Genomic DNA, 6,682 nt, shown 5'->3' with positions numbered 1-6,682 from the left:
AGCCCCCAAATAAACCCTCAGATAGGTGGTCCAATGGTCTTCAACATAGGTGCCAAAACCATTTGATGGGGAAAGGATATTCTTTTCAACCAATAATGCTGGGAAAACTGGATATCCACATGCAAAAGAGTGAAGTTGAACCTTTCTCCTATACCATATAAAAAAATTAACTAAAAGTAGATTAAAGACCTGAACTTAAGACTCAAAACTGTAAAACTCCCAGAAGAAAATGAAAGGGTACAGGATGAGACACCCCAAAATGTGCCATTTTGACATAAAGATCCTTTTGAGTTAAAAGTAATAAAAAGCCAGCGGATGCAGGATGCAGGAAAGGTGCTCTGCCTACATTTACATTGGAAAGGAGAGCCTGCAACAGGAGGGGAAGTATGAACAGAGGCCCCTTTTATGGAAGGAACTCATCTGCATAATAGAACAATCTTGTTTTTCCAAACATCTCCTTTCACCTTCTTGCTAATGAGCTTTCTCCCCTTTGTATCAGCAGACCCCAACATTTTTCCTTAACTCATATAAGCTTCACATCACCTCATGGTCTTCAGAATCTCATGTTGTGTGGATTCCCTGTATCTATGCTATTAAATTTGATTTTCTCCTGTTAATCTGTCTCATGTCAATTTGATTCTAAGTTCTACTCTTAGCCGAAGGACCTTGAAGGGCAGAGGACACGGTCTTCCTCCCTGACAAAAGCATAAAGCTAAGAGCTTCGTGACTTTGGATTTGACAATGATTTCTTGGAAATGACACCAAAAGTACTGAAAACAGAAGCAAAAATAGACAAACGAGACTCTACCAAACTTAAAAGCGTTTGTGTATCACTCTTTTTTTGTGGTGCCTTGGAGGCAGTAGGCAGCTTTAGGATAAAGATGAACATCTCTTTCCCAGATACTGGCTGCCAGAAACTCAGTAAAGTGAATAATGAATGCAAACTTCGTACCTTTTATGAGAAGCAGATGAGCACTGGGTGTTACGCAACTAATGAATCATTGAACACTACATCAAAAACTAATGATGTACTACTATATGTTGGCTTACTGAACTTAAATTTTAAAAAATTAAAAAAAGAGAAGAAGAAGGATATGGCTACAGAAGTTGCTGCTGATGCTCTGGGTAAAGAATGGAAGGGTTACATGGTCCAAATCAGTGGTGGTAATGAGAAACAAAGCTTCCCCAGGAAGCAGGGTGTCTTGACCCATGGCCATGTCCACCTGTGCCTGAGTAGGGGCATTCCTGCTACAGACCAAGGAGGACTGGAGAAAGAAAGCACAAATCTGCTCAGGGTTGCACTGTGGATATCAATCTCAATGTTCTCAGCTTGGTCGTTGTGAAAAAAGAGGACAAGGATATTCCTGGACTCACTGATTATACTGTGCCCCATCACCCGGGGCCCAAAAGAGCCAGCAGAATCCATAAACTTTTCAATCTCTCTAGAGGTGATGTCCACCAGTATGTTGTGAGAAAGGCCCTAAACAAAGACAGTAAGAAACCTAGAACCAAAGCGACCAAGATTCAGCGTCTTGTTATTCCACGTGTCTGCCAACGCAAATGACGGTGTATCTCTCTGAAGAAACAGCATACTAAGGAAAATAAGGACGAGCCTGCAGAATATGCTAAACTTTTGGCCAAGAGGATGAAGGAGGACAAAGGAAAACGCCAGGAACAGATTGCCAAGAGACGGAGGTTGTCCTCTCCGAGAGCTTCTACCTCCAAGTCTGAGTCTAGTCAAAAAGGATTTTCTAAGAGTAACAAATCAATAAGATCAGACATCAACAAACCAACCAACCAACAAAACAAAGCAAAAGAAAACAAAGCTGGTCTATCCAAGGGCATAATCAACAAAGGGAAAAGGCAACCTATGGGAGAAAATCTTTGCAAATCATCTATCTGATAAGGGGTGAATAATTAGAACATAGAACTACAACTCAATAAGAATAACAACAAATACCATGATTTAAAAACGGCCAAAAGATGGGGCGCCTGGGTGGCTCAGTCGTTAAGCGTCTGCCTTCAGCTCGGGTCATGATCCCAGAGTCCTGGGATCGAGCCCCACATCGGGCTCCCTGCTCAGCGGGAAGCCTGCTTCTCCCTCTCCCACTCCCCCTGCTTGTGTTCCCTCTCTCGCTCTGTCTCTCTCTGTCAAATAAATAAAATCTTTAAAAAATTAAAAAAATTTAAAAAAATGGCCAAAAGGCTTGAACAGACATTTCTCCAAATCGCCAAGAAGCACATGACAAGATGCTCAACATCACTCACCCATTAGAGAAATGCACGTCAACACCACAATGAGATACCACCTCACACCCATTATGATGGCTTAAAAAAAAAAAGAAAAGAAAGGAAAAACAAATAGTACTGAGGATGTGGAGTAATTGAAACCCTTGTGCCCTGCTGACAAGATGGTAAAATGGTACAAGCAGTATGAAAGGGTATGACAAGTCCTCCAAAAATTAAATCTAGAACTACTACATGATCCAGTAATTCCACTACTGGGTATATATCCAAAAGAATTGTGAGCAGGGTCTCAAAAATTACGTGTTCTGAGGGAAACACACTGTTCTGTTTTGATCGGGCCTACGGAGGACCTGAAGTTTCTGGCCAACAGCCCCCTGGAACTGAGGCGAGCCAATAATCACATGGGGGAGCCTGCAAGCTGATCCTCCAACCCCAGCCCAATGTTCAGGGGACTGCAGCCCTGGTCAACAGCCTGACTGCAACCTCATGAGGGTCCAAGAGCCATCACCCAGCTAAGGTGCTCTTGACTTCCTGATTCACAGACGTGGTGAGATAACAGATGTTTGCTGGTTTAAACTATGATTTGGGGGAGTTTGCTATGTTCGTATACAAAACGAACAGATAACCATAGCACTAACATCATGAAGGGAACGAAGACATTTAAACATTACTGCGGAGACCCATCCCTGTTTTTCAACTTGGGCTGCTATTGTACATTTATGGGGAAAAGAAAGAGTTCATTGTTTAAAGTGCTTTTTAAATGTACATAGCGTGGTTGTTTAATAGTGGTGGGAATGTCATAATCAAATATCAAAACTAGAACACACAGAGGATTACATGGGATCACATCAGAATGTGACCACTGATGTTCGAAGGACCAAAATATTGTCAACGATTTTGACTAACTGAAGAATGCTGGCCTCATATGCCCTAACAATATTTTCATTTTATATTCAAGATATTCAGATTATATGCTGTACTCCTCACTAGGATTGCATGCTCCAGATCACAGAACATTGCCTCCCCTCATCATGATGTAAGAACATTCTATTTCTCTGCAATTACAATTTTCAGGAGTGGCAGCTGCTGAATAATCATAGGAAAATTGCTTTAGTGCTCTTCCATAAAATCTACATGTTCCCAAACCTGGCATTTGTTGAGATTGTAACCCCATGGCTTGAAGATGTGCATGGTCTAAATGTATTTTATAAGATTTCTTTGAATACCTTGGCTGTTTTACAGCATCGGGCAAAGGGAATATTAGTGTTCTGTGAATTATCTTTTCAGCCAATTTTTATTTGCCCAAAACTGTCATTTAAAAAGAAATATAGAATGTATAGGTCCTCCTTAAAATGAAAGGTTGGAATAGATGATAGATAATTTTTAAGGTCCATTTTATAGACTCTAAGTGTATCTAAGAAGGGACTCAAGGACCTAAAATGAGGAGTCTTAGGGCTTGTCTAGAAGCCCTCTGATCACCTAGTGTGTGGCCTTCTGGGGAGGGGCCAACTCTCCCAAATAGTCAGAATGGGAAGCAGGCTGACCCTGAATAAGATACAGGTCATCCTGCTATGGATGGAATCAATGATAGGAATGTTCTGGAATCCAGGCTATTTGTTGTGGTTCCCTAGCAGGCAGGTTGATTTTTTTCTGAGTAAAGATGAAAGAGAACCCTTGGGCAGAACCATTGGCGTGTGGCCAATCCATGCAGCACGCATGGGTATGTGGGGTGTGTGGATCTGAGAAGGAGGAGCCCCCTTTGGGGACCACTTTATATAAGCACATAGACCCCAGTGAGGGGACAGTCAACGCTGGATAAGTTGGAAGGGATGTTTCTAGGCTCCCTCCTATTGATACGTGACATGTTTGAGGAATCTGAACCTTAGAAGCCTACAGAGAAGAGTCTCCGTCAAGAAGCAACGAAAAGGGGTGCCAAGATGGCTCAGTCAGAAGAACATGCGACTCGTAATCTCACGGTCATGAGTTCAAGCCCCACATTGGGTGTAGAGATTACTAAAAATAAATAAATAAATAAATAAATAAACTTAAAAAGAGAGAGAGAGAAAGAGAGAAGCAACTAAACAAGGAGGAAACACACCAGTTATTTTAACAGAGAGTTTAGTGAAATAGGTATTAGAGGACTGAGAAGTCATGGAGGGAAGACTGTAGTGACACAGAAGTAGTCACTGCTCCTGGAAGCAGTGGTCACTCCCGGGCCTACAGGAGCAGAGAGAAGTTGGGGCTATCAGAACCCCACATCTATGAGCAGAGGCTTGTACAGCCAGGCTCCAGACCTCTGAGGAGGCAGCTGCTAGTTGGCTGGTGTTGGTACCTTTAAGGGGATGGAGAATAATACTGGAAATCGGAACCAACTATTCCTGGAAGCAACAGCTACAGGGCAAGGAAGCATGGCCAGGGTGACCCTGGCAGGACCAGCAAGCAAATGGGAAGAAGTCACGTCCTCTGTCCCTCGTGCTTCTCTCCCCAGCTAGCACCCTTACTGGGACAGCCAAACAGGGAGACAGATGGCAAAGGGGCCATGAGGTTTGCAGAGTTCCAGCCCCAGCATCAGAGGGCAGAGTCCAGAAGGCAAGGCTTGAGCTAAGAGACTATGGTTTAATAACTAGTCTAAGAAGGAGAAAATACACAAAAGAGGGACTGTGGCCTGGGGAGATCTTGTAGCAAAGGGCAACAGGATTGACCTGAGAGAGTAGCAGGGAGCCAGGGAATGGACTCTCCTGTGAACAATATTGAAGCCAGGGATTGACTCGGGGGTGGGGGGTCAGTGGAAAGCACAGGAGGCCAGGGAGAGTTGGGGCATTTGGCTCAGGCCTCAAAGTTGGGTTTGGATGGGGCTCAATGTCAGCCATCGTTCAGTGGAGGAGTTTGTAAGGGAGCAGGGTTAAGTCCTCATCTATATACGTAGGCCATTGAGAAAAAGCAGTTCCTGTACTTAGGTGTAGCTCAGAAACTAATCTTGAAACACTTAACTTACATTCACCCAGTGGTGTTGGAAGTTAGATACTAAAATGCAATGAAACATGATTAAGAGCTTCCTGCTTTGTCACCAGGTAAAATAGGAAGTGGATATCCACTTGCTTTCCGGAGTTGAGTGAATGGCAGTGGGTGAGTAACAGAACCTATGACACACGTATCACATTTTGTACTGTAATATGCATTTACATGCCTTGGCAGAGAGTTGGTGAAGCACTACTTTAAAGATGTATTTATTATTATTTGAGAGAGAGAGAGAGAGCGAACGAGCACGGGGGTGGGGGGTTGGGCAGAGGGAGAGGGAGAGAATCTCAAGCAGACTCCCCACTGAGTGTAGAGCCACATGAGAGGCTCAACAAGGGGCTCAACCCCACGACCCTGAGATCATGACCTGAGCCGAAATCAAGAGTTGGACACTTCACCCACTGAGCCAGCCAGGTGCCCTGGTGAAGTACTACTTTAATATTTCCTTCAAATTCCACCTCTCAGACCCTGCATGGCCATGCTCAGTATGCCCAAGTGGTCCCTGGTCTCTTTGTTTGCTCCCCCATGATACCTTGCTCCACTCCGAACCTCCCTAGTTTGTGGCCCTAACACCCCACCCCTCTCTCCTTACAACGAAGCAAAGTTTCCACTTAGGGAAAGACTCATTGCTGGGTTTCTTGTAGAATCAAGATATCAAGTCACTCCCTAAATGGGTCTCCCCTCTTTCCCCTGGATTTAATACCATGGAAGGGGCAGGAAGATCCATTTAAGAGAAATGTGTGATTATTTTCCAGCATCACTGATTCTGCTAAAGGAGATTCTAAAGAGAACTACCCACAGCCATAGCTTCAAAAGATGCAAGAGGTTTTGATGCCAAGAAAAAAAGAGATGCTTTTATGACCCAAACAGGATGAGTCGTAAAGACACTACCACTGCTCCAAACTAGGATCAGAACGGGAACAAACTGATGACAATGAAAAAAATATTGCAAAAGATTCTAAATTATCTCCTGGATTTTGTTTTACTCAACGACGTCCTCTTTCAAGCTATCAGATCTGCTTTTTAGTATTTATGTCTTAACAAGGGTTCCTGTTTTTATAAAGTACAAATGGAAAGCCATGTGGTCACAACAAAGTTCCCCTAGGGTCAGTGTACCTAATTTCAAGGCAAGTTCCTAAGAGAAAAATGGCCTTTGAGTTTCGAGTTTGCAGTCTTAAAGATTCAAATTAATGATAATAATGCACATAGAAGCATGTTGACAATCCTGTTCTCGCTTTTATTCCTGGCTGTTTCCAAAGCAGTCCCAACTAGTAATTTTTCGTATTCATAGTTAGGCTCACAGCTAGGTCCATGCCACGTGTCTTTCTCAGACTAACCCAGGAAGTAATTATAAACTCTGTCACTTTTGAGTAATAAGGTTGGGCTGTGTTTCATCCTAACATCTAGCATTTATCAT

General features: G+C 43.2%; 1 pseudogene; it reads left to right on the top strand.

Moving 5' to 3' along the window:
* Window positions 1-881: 881 nt before the first annotated feature.
* Window positions 882-6,072, top strand: LOC116623743 (annotated as a pseudogene).
* The last annotated feature ends 610 nt before the right edge of the window (window positions 6,073-6,682 follow it).

The sequence above is a fragment of the Phoca vitulina genome, unplaced genomic scaffold, assembly GCF_004348235.1.
Source record: "Phoca vitulina isolate PV1807 unplaced genomic scaffold, GSC_HSeal_1.0 scaffold60, whole genome shotgun sequence".
Taxonomy (NCBI): domain Eukaryota; kingdom Metazoa; phylum Chordata; class Mammalia; order Carnivora; family Phocidae; genus Phoca; species Phoca vitulina.
Note: the sequence above shows the minus strand (reverse complement) of the source record. Positions and strands in the feature narration are given on the sequence as shown.